At 33.4% G+C, this 11,134-nt stretch overlaps 1 non-coding gene across 1 annotated transcript; it reads left to right on the forward strand.

Moving 5' to 3' along the window:
• The first annotated feature begins 3,000 nt into the window (after positions 1–3,000).
• On the forward strand, positions 3,001–3,074 carry TRNAN-GUU (transfer RNA asparagine (anticodon GUU)). Its single transcript has one exon. It is a non-coding gene; the product is annotated as a tRNA-Asn (tRNA).
• The last annotated feature ends 8,060 nt before the right edge of the window (positions 3,075–11,134 follow it).

The raw sequence follows: 11,134 nt of genomic DNA on the forward strand, positions 1-11,134 counted from the left end.
CATAAAAACCTGTACAAGAACAAACTGCTAACAGAAATACGGCATACATGATGAAATAGTACCTAAGTACTTTTTCCCATTAAATAGCTACATTAGATATAATAAATAAGTCACCTACAGTCAGTACTTACAATAAATATGTCATTAAAATAGAATATTATTAGTGTATTAAAGGGTATGTATATAAATACACTCCTAGCAAGATAAACTAGTGAAAAATGTGCGAGTTACCATGCAACTGTTAGTGAACGTGCACGAGAAGCTTCAGTGAAGTTTTAGTCACACACAGATGTTAACAGTATACATGGATATACCTTATTAAAAGGATTTAACGAAGTATCACAAAATGCAAACTTCGGATATCCTGTAAATATATCATCGATATATACTGAAACGAAAATAAACAACTCAATAGGAGGGGGAAAAGGCCAAAAATATACTTGACCCCCCACACATACAAGATTGCTACCCAAATACCAGTAAAAACTTTTATTGATTGATTGACAAATACACTGGCATGTCACCTGCTATACAAAACTATTTCCAATTTTATAAAACCAGAGAAAACTCCTGAAGAAGTTAAAAGCCCTGGGTTGATCACCTTGTTCTCAACTGTGTACAATATATACTACCATTGTAATGATGGATGTAGCACTGAATTTTATTATTCCATAACTGGTATAGAATATACTTTTATTCAACTAATATTTATTTTTGACATTATCATGTAGTTTCTGCATGTTATTAGTCACATCATCTTTGTAAACATGTGATAATCATTTTATACAAGTAAAAGATATAGTAGTAATATAGGGTAAAATTAATTTACCCCAAGAATTACAACGTAGTTCTCGTGAAATAATAGAATATTAGAAGAAAAAAAAACATTGTGAAAGAAAGAGAATGGACACAATGTTAAAATACAATGAAACAATACTTTATTCAATAACGTTATCAAATAGTGCCTCTACTGGAGAAAGCTTTTAAAGCCTTGGCTTATAGAAAAATCTACTGAAGTTATAACAGTCTAAAACACTGTATCAGACTGATTAAACATAGCATTGTTTGCATGAAACAACACTCATTAAAAACCTATAAACTATCAGTGGTAAAAGAAAAAGAAAATAACATTATTTTAATTTAAGCATTCTATAGTTTAAAAAAATCTCCTTGTATTGAGTTTTGTTCCACTTACACATTCCTGCGCCGTTGTGTGGTTTTAGTGATTGATTTTGTTAACCACTTTTGTGGTGTTGTTTCGTTAAATTACGAGCCCTGACGACGTGAAAAATATTGTAATTCTGAAATACAGATTTTCATAGAATCTATCCCTTATGTGCACTCAACTCGCAATATGTGTGTCGCGCATGAGGTATTTACACAGTGACGTTTTTCTTCACTTTTCATTGGTAAAAAAATAGCTCAAGAGATAGCAGGTGGTAGTGTTAACTAGCTGCTGTCCTCTGTTCTTTCATTGCTAAGTTAGGGAGAGCTATCTGGAGGGGAGATATGTGTCACCAGGTAATTCTGTCTGAGAAGCACCAATGTTGAATCAATATCTAAAGTGCCCCAACAGTCGTAAGCTTGTTTGTTTGTTTTGGAATTTCGCACAAAGCTACTCGAGGGCTATCTGTGCTAGCCGTCCCTAATTTAGCAGTGTAAAACTAGAGGGAAGGCAGCTAGTCATCACCACCCACCGCCAACTCTTGGGCTACTCTTTTACCAACGAATAGTGGGATTGACCGTCACATTATACACCCCCACGGCTGGGAGGGCGAGCATTTTTAGCGCGACGCGGGCGCGAACCCGCAACCCTCGGATTACGAGTCGCACGCCTTACGCGCTTGGCCATGCCAGGCCTCCAGTCGTAAGCAGCCTCGGAACTTAAAAAAATATATCTATCTTATAATACTCAATTAGTCACAGTAGCAGAAGTATTGACCCCGTTACAGCGTCAGCTTGAGGTTGCAAGATCCTTAACTCACTTTCCATACCTAAAAAAAATTAACAGAATTTACAGCATAGGAAAGCAAAATCTTATCCTGGTTACTATTACAAGAGGTTCAATTGAAAAAAAAATCATATTCTCCTATATAGCGATTAAACTTAAAATTGCGAAAACATTGAAAACGCCTAGCTCTCGAACAATAAAAGGTAATGAAAAGAACTTTATACCTCCAGGAAACATTAAGAAACATGGTGCATTAAAGCTGCTATGTATATACTACTAACATAAATTACCTACGCTTTTATGTAGGATTCTAAGGTTCTTTCATGATTCATAGAGGCCTCAATGTATCAATCAGGTGTCTTCATTATCTTAGTTACTTTCATAACTACCCCAATACATCAATTATTTAAATGATTTATATGTTGCCATTTCTGGAAATTAGTTCAGTTCAATTTTTTTTAATTCTCAAATTTGTATTTTTCTTTCTATATTTATGTTGAAAAAGAGCATTTGGCAGAAAACCTCCATATATTGGCCATTCAGTAAATGAGAAGTCGAAAAAAAAACAAACAATTTTCTGTAGACCTTCAGGAAACAAAACTCTGAAGGTTACTTCAGTTAAGCTTACTGCCTTATAAGCTTAAAGGTTATGGGGCAAAACTATAAGGTAAAAAAAAAATGGCCAAAATGTTTTAAGTCAAATCTAAACGATTATACCTAAGTGCACACTTTTAGAATTCTTTTATTATTTGTAAAAGTTTCACGTCTTGAGGTTCTATGTGGTATGGTGGTTGCACACACACATGCAGCCGAACTCTTTTATCGGTATAGATAATTGTATACACATCTTACTGAATTTTTCACCTGACAATGAGGAACTCATTTCTGAAATATAAAGGTTTCGAAACGGCTTGACTAGGTAATGAAAATATTTATTGGTACACGTATAATAAATTGTTGTAAATAATTGTGTACTTAAAAAAAAAAAAAAAAAAAAAAGCACTTAGAGTTGAAAGGTTAGATAAATTATTATAGAACATTTTCATATGGCCTTCGTGGCGCAATCGGCTAGCGCGTTCGGCTGTTAACCGAAAGGTTGGTGGTTCGAGCCCACCCGGGGGCGAGTAAATATTTTGTCATTGTTTGACTTATTTAGTAATCTGTAATTTATTATATCATTATAACATTGTTATATCACTCCTAACGACTATGACTGAAAATCAAAAGGAAATGAATTTCAGCCAATTGTTTACTGTACTACACATTTTTATAATACAAAACTAAATTATTTTGTTCACAATGTTTTCCCAGCTTTCTCTTGGGGTGTTGTAATAGTGATTTTTTTTTATTCATCCATATACTTACCAAGCTTTTTGTTTTTAGCTCAAATTTACTACCTCCAAAACATACAAATCAACACATTCCAAAGACTAGTCACTCTGTTAGAAAAATAAAACTATCTGAAAACGACTCCTACCCTGCCAAACTTTATTCTTGTGTCTCTTAGTCCTACTATTTTTACTGTTAAGTATGAAAAAAAGATGATGCCTCAACAATGTCAATTCCTTTTGCAATCTTAAACATCTCTATCAGATCCCTTCATACTTTTCTTTTTATCAAGAGAAAATTATTTGATAGGTTTCAACCACTCTTCTGACCTCTTTTCAAGAATTCAATGTTCTTTCTAAGGCAAGGAACACATGACTGACCATAATACTCCAAATGTGGCCAAACCAGTGACATATACAATGAAATTACAATCTATTTACACCTGCATTTAATATTTCTCTAGATACAACCTAAAATCCTATGTGCCATATCACTAATAGCAGGAGCCCAGCATGGCCAGATGGTTAAGGCGCTTGACTCGTAATCTGAGGGTTGTGGGTTTGAATCCCCATCTCACCAAATATGCTTGATTTTTTAGCCATGGGGGCATTATAATGTTACAGTCAATCCCACTAAAATAGTAGCCCTAGCGTTGGTGGTGGGTGGTGAAGACTAGCTGCCTTCCCTCTAGTCTTACACTGCTAAATTAGGGACGGCTAGCACAGATAGCCCTCGAGTAGCTTTGTGCGAAATTCAAAAAACAAACAAACTCTCTATTAAATAGTATGTAACTCTGTGTTTCAAAGAAATTACTGTCATCAAAATCAACTACATTTAACCATGTTTCAATTATTCCCATTATATCAAAATTCCCCATTTGTACCAGTGATCTATAGTCATCTATTTTATTTCTTATACTTCTTGCGTTACAATAATAATAATTAGGCCAACCTTTATAACTACCTATACACTCATTTCCTTTACTAAATAATATTTAACATTTTTTATTATAGTAGTAGCATTACAGTTTTGCTGTTTTACTAAAAGATAAACCAAAACAGGAAGCTCTCTTTTAATTTTATATTAAAATGCATACTTTTTGCATGTTTCTATGGCATTAGCTACAATTCATGGTGACACTTAATGTTTCTGGTTAATTGTAAAGAACAATGGAGACAAGTTGTAAAACACTGGATATGAAAAAGTATTACAATAAAGTGTTGTGTGTGTGTATTTGGATTTATATAAGCTCAAGTGACAGTTAACTTCAATTTTTATGTTTAAAGTGACATTTTTGTAATTTACTCAATACCATAGAGTGTTTAAACGTTTTCTAATATAACAACATCCATGTTATGACTGAACCACAAGTTCTGTGAACATCAGAGTAAAGAGTTTAAATTTCTTGTTTTTCTGCTTCTTTTTATTACATAATAACACAAAAACAGTTAAAAGCTCAGGCACAGAGTGAAATAGGAATTACAAGCCAATAATAGATAAACAATAAATATTACAATTAGAATCTCATTGTATTTAGAAATTGGTTATAAACACGACCATCCTGTCTATATTGAAACACTGCATTAAAAAACAGCAACAAGCAAACAAGTAAAGATAAACTTTTCAAAACAGGAAGCGAATCAATCCTTCAAAAACAATGTAAACAACATAACATGGATGACATTTGCTATATAACAACAATATAAGTATTCAATCACAACTGAGTTTAATTTATTCTGTTTTTGTCTGCTAACATTCTACGACACTGTGCATCTATGAGATTATGTAGGGATGATGCAAATACCATCCTTATTATATTGTATTATTTATGTATTCACTATTTTCTTCATTATTCAAACACAACTATTTATTTTAAGTGCATAAACATATATTTATTTAATGAAAAATATTATTCTACACGACTTCTTTTAATATCAATCTTAAATAATATTCCAAAGTAAGACATGTTTGTATGCTAAGTAAAGATTCTTGTATAAGAGAAATTGTTTTAAAATATCTAGAAAGGCCTCTTGAGTTTATAAGCAATAAGATTCTTTCCTTTTTGTTCAACTCTGTTCAATTCCACAAACATGTTCATACATAAATACATTAAAATTGTGCTCTTATAGATTACAAAAAACACAAAAACTTAATAAAACGTTCTGTAGCTTTGTTTAAAACGCGTTTACGTTTTCATTCTGTCTGATATTTTTATTCATTATTTCAGTAGTGTTTGATTTCTTTACACATATTTGATTATTAATTAAAACTCTTACATTCTGAAACATGTATAGTATATTTTCCTTTCCCTCGTCGATCTTGGTCTTACACAAAAGTGAAGTTATCGGCTGGTACAGTGGTAAGTCTACGGATTTACAACGCTAAAATCAGGGGTTCGATTCTCCTTGATGGACTTGCAGGTATCCCGATGTGGCTTTGCTATAAGAAAACACACAAAGACTTTGTTTTTATTTCAGAATTTACTGGTGCAGAGCATCGTTGACCTTTTGCATCAAAGTTTGTTTTTTTTCAACAAATGTTCGAAATGCATTGAAAAGTACAATGTCAGTGTATAAAGCAGTACTGTAGTATAGTATATTGAAGGGTATAAAACAGAACTATAGTATACAAGTCAACTTAGATATGAATATTTTAAAATTAAATAAAGTTAGAAAGTCCCGTGGCTCACAAAAAAGAAAGATAAAAATTAATCAGAGTATTATCATCTTTGCCAATGGCTTTGTCCAACGATAATTTGAGCGGAGCGTAACCATTTGATTAGCATGCTAATTTGGTTATTCGCGTTCCATTACCGCCTCACCCTCTAAAAACAACAAACAATTTGCAGTTAAATCTACCTTTAAGATCTCTAGAAGAAGTCAAACAGTTAGCAGTGGATGATGTTAACTACATATCATACCTCCTTCTTGTTTACTTCAGAATCAGGTACAGGTAGCAGTTATAGATTTAAACTTTTCACATTTGAAGATGTATAGGTCTCATCATCTGGTTAATAGATGATTTTCTTAGTTTAATGGCAAGAGATTCTAGGTGGAATTCTTCCCTGGAATGAAAATCGAAGCGAAATAAATTGGCAGTAGTCACAGCATCCCATGGTTTAGACAGTGTTTATTAACCCAGTCATTGTGACTGCAATGTATATCTCAAAGTGCTCACACTACAAATAGGATAAATTTTAGCCTGGGGTGTTACTTTCTGTAGACTATTCAGTCAAGGAATTTATCTTCTATTTCCCAGAAAAGGTGTGTAATATTCTACTTCACCTGGTCTACGAAATATTATCTCCTGGCTATCACATTCAGCACACATAGTTCCGTACTCTGATGATTGTTTTATAATTGGTTAAATAGAGAAAAAATTGTGTACTATGAATACAATTTGACACTTTCATGACAGATTCCCTCTCGCTTCTGAAACGAGTAGCTCATGTCTTAATATTTTAAGACTCGCTGATAAAATTCACTCATTGTTTTACTATAACGTTTTCTTTCTACTGACCACATGCTCTTCATTTTAATTTAACTTGAAATTTAAGTTTGGTTGAATTTATTTTAATTCTAGATACAGTTTCGTTATTCCATGCCATTTAATTTATAAAACAATAGTTCTAGTGCTACAGAAAACAAAACTTTCATTATAAATTTTAAAAAAACTGAATTTAATGTTACCTACCTTGCTTACAAAACTATGCCTCGTTTCTTTCAATACACTTGAGAGAAACCATTATACTAATTCATCTATATATTAGATCCTTGAACCTTTAATTTTTTTGCAAAGATTAAATGCCTCTGTGCACAAGTCAAACTCATGATTATTACAGTGGTGTAGCCAACAGGCAGCGGCTTTCAGTGGTGTAACATATAATGCAGTCATGGACACAAAGTGCTGATCGACTAGCAATGCTGCTCTTCACACAAACAGTTCTTACCAAGGAATATGGCTAAGTGATTAAGGCACTCGACTCGTAATCTGAGAGTCGCGATTTCGAATCCCTGTCACACCAAACATGCTCCCCCTTTCAGCCATGGGGGCTATATAATGTAATGGTCAATCCCACTATTCGTTGATAAAAGAGTAGCCCAAAAGTTGGCAGTGAGTGGTGATGACGAACTGTCTTCCCTTACACTGCTAAGTTAGGAACGGCTAGCGCACATAGCCCCTGTTTAGCTTTGCGCAAAATTCGAAACAAATAATACCAAGGAATGAAAACTGTTCAACAGTGACAATATTAAGAGTTTCCTCAAATACCTTTTGTAAGGAAAAACCGAATATTTCTGACAGTGAAAGTGAAATCATAAACTTCGGTACAGTTAAAGAAAATTGTGACATGAGGTCAAAGTACTTGTTTGTGATCGTTTAATAGTTAATCTGTTTACAAGTTTGTTCTTTTAACCATAAGAAAAATAGAAAATTCAGTGTCTTCTAACACCACTTACCATGGAGTTATATAGAGGATGCGTATTACATTTTCGAAAGCTTAATGTGTTAAAGATCGCACAGCAATATTAGTATTTTATAAGGAAAATGGTGATACTTTTTTTTTTCATTTTGTGATCAGAAGTAAATAATTATTTCAATAATAAGATGCATCAGTAAGAAGTAAGTTTACTGCAAAATTTATTTTAAAGTAACATTTAACATCATATTAAAGACATGAAAGTGAGAAGTGTTTTTAAGTATTTGATATTATTCTTTAATAGACTTTTTAGGCAGAGTATTCATGATGAAACTTTATAGAATGGACGACAACTGCCTGTTGTGGAAACGCAAGTGTAGAGGAAGACGTTTCGAAAATCTTCCGCTTTTCGTCTGAGCTGAAAGCGGAAGACTTTCGAAACGTCTTCCTTTACACTTGCGTTTCCACAACAGGCAGTTGCCGTCCATTCTACAAAGTTTCATTCATTTTATATTATTGTTGGAAAACTAGCAAACATTCTTCTTTTAGGTATGCTGAATTGTGTCAACAGTTCTAGTATCTGGAACTACACGTGCATGATTAAAGTTTGTATGCAATATCTGTGCATACTGAGCATTTCTGTAGAGTTTCTTGATATTTTTAAAGAATTTGTTTTTGTAAATACATGAAACATAGTATTGCTGGCTTTTGCGACGATCAAAATTATTCTTAAAAAAGAAAGAGCAAGTAATATTTCATACTATTTAAATTGTTTTTGAAACATTGTAATTATCTATTTCAAAACGGTTCATCCAAGCAATGACTTATTATGCTGTTTTGTGTGATATAAAAAAAACACACTTTGTTTTGTGTATTAACTTGAAACACATACATACAGTGGGCAAATTACTTGTTCAGAGACTCGAAATTTTGAACTGCAGAACAGAGGAAAGGCAGCCAATGGCCAGCCTAAGTGGAAGAATTGGCTGTAAGTCTTATAATTCACTCATAGCTGAAATCGAAAGTGAGTTTTAGCATCATATCTCGAGCACGATACCCTTGGATTCTTAATCTGATTTGACAGCAATTACATCACGTTCAATTGAATTGTGTCTAACATTACTTGAGGAATTTAAGATTACTATGAAATTCATCTTGTCTTGCAGATGAGAACTAATGGTTAGACATAGAATTCCTTAATATGTTGACCAGGTACTATCATATACACCAATCTATATGGTATTTCAACTGTTCCTTTAATGGCCCCTTAAAATAGGTCCATGTTCACGTAGAAATAATGTGAAAGTGTGTTTTGTTCAATCTTCAGCTAATGTATAACTACGTTTAAACAATCTCCTAACATTTCATCTACAAAAAACGGCTCTTAGTAAACTGTAGTAGTGTATTACGAATTTTATTTTAGATTCCTTTTTATTATAGTTCTAAGCAAGTAAAGATTTTCCCATCAAATATTAATATTTTGTTATCATTTGTATGTGCAGTAAACTATCGGTTAACTCTTTAACGCAACTAGTGGAGAGCCGTTTGTCATATGACAGGTCCTGGATTAGATCCCTCTCGTGAGAACTAAAAACATATATAGAAGTATAACACAAATGATGATTTCTTTGTAGAAGCAATTTAAACAAATGCTCACGAATCACATATATAACATCAACTCTCACCAGACAAACTGATTGTTACAGGGTAAGTAAAAACTAAGACAGGACGTTAAGTTGTTGCACCTTTCATCATTTTCCATTTTAGCTGTTTTAATTTTTCTTGTATAAATTCATAAAAGGCTATCTGTGCTCTGCCAACCACAGGTATCGAAACCCGCCTTCTAGAGTTGTAAGTCCATAGACATACCGCTGCCTAACTGGAGAGGCTTTCGTAAGTTGCAAAATACAAACTTTAAGTAGATGTTTCTATCCCAAAATCTTAATCAATTTTTACATTTAAGGCTTATCTGTCATAATAAAACATACTCAAATTTTTAGTATTTGGCATCTTTGATAGAAATATCAACTGTGGAAGCACCAATGAAAGATGTTTTAATTTGTAGTTATTAACCGAGTTAGCTCTGAAATTTGCTTGTTCTATTTACAATAGTTTCTACACGTTACAAGGACTGAGAAAAATTGCTATTATTTACCGATGTAACTCAAACTCATTTCGAAAAATTATGCGTACCCTGTATTTCATCTTGCATGTATCTATTATCTCTACTTTTTTTTTTTCCTACTAGCCAATCAGACTCACGATTTTGTTGCTCAGTTAAATTTTTCTAACTGAGCATCTGGTTTTGTTATACAAATAATTTCGTTTCGTTTTATTGTACAGTAACGACACTTTCTGTTATAGTTTTATTGACCTTATTTTCCCCCAGGTGGCTGGTACTAAGCCATTTCGTCAGAACTATCCGAATGAATTACGATAAAAACAACCATCTGAACTAATAACTTTCGAGCTTAATAATATGAACACGCAGTTGAAACACTGCCATGAACCTGATCGATTTAAAATTAAACGATGTAAAAATCTGTTTGTTAATCACGCCTCTTATAGAAAGAAACGTTTCATATATTATTGGTGAGCGACTAAATTCGAAGTACAAAATCGGTGCCTTTTCCATCGAAAGTAACAGAAGAGGTATAACCTTAAGAAAAACCATTGATACTGACTGTAATAAAGACCTTTATTACTTATTGCGAGAATGTTCAAAATTTATCCCACAGTTTCTGTGTGCTATTATTTAACACTAACGTTTACTAACATATTTATATGTTCGTCCCCATAAATGTCTCAAGTTATGATACGAAAACAAGTAGGTTTATATTAAATAACAACACTTTTGATATCAGCTAAGAACTGTAGTTTTAGGAAGTGAAGAAAAACTGTAGTTTCTAACACGAATAATCCAGTCATTACATTCCATCTCTTTCTGGTTGAGGCCCAGCATGGCCAGATGGTTAAGAAACTCGACTCGTAATCTGAGGGTCTCGGGTTCGAATCTCCATCACACCAAACATGCTCGCCCTTTTAGCCGTCACTCCCACTATTCGTTGGTAAAAGAGCAGCCCAAGAGTTGGCGGTGGATGGTGATGACTAGCTGCATTTCCTCTAGTCTTACACTGCTAAATTAGGGACGGCTAGCGCAGATAGCCCTCGTGTAGCTTTGCGCGAAATTGAAAAAGAACAACAAAAAACTTTCCAGTTGCTTCACAACTCGTGAAGTTATTGTTATTGGATTCCTCGTCAAGCTGTCTGATACGCTCCGACCAATCAGAGGTGTGGGCATAGTAGAGTTTTTGCGATCTTTTCACTCGTCCGTATGTTTATTCACAAAACGAAGGTTACCGAAGCGATGAAATTTATTAACAAAGACCATTGTGAAACATATTGAATTATATATCTAACCTTTTCACATGTTTCAT

This window comes from Tachypleus tridentatus, chromosome 13 (assembly GCF_004210375.1).
Source record: "Tachypleus tridentatus isolate NWPU-2018 chromosome 13, ASM421037v1, whole genome shotgun sequence".
Taxonomy (NCBI): domain Eukaryota; kingdom Metazoa; phylum Arthropoda; class Merostomata; order Xiphosura; family Limulidae; genus Tachypleus; species Tachypleus tridentatus.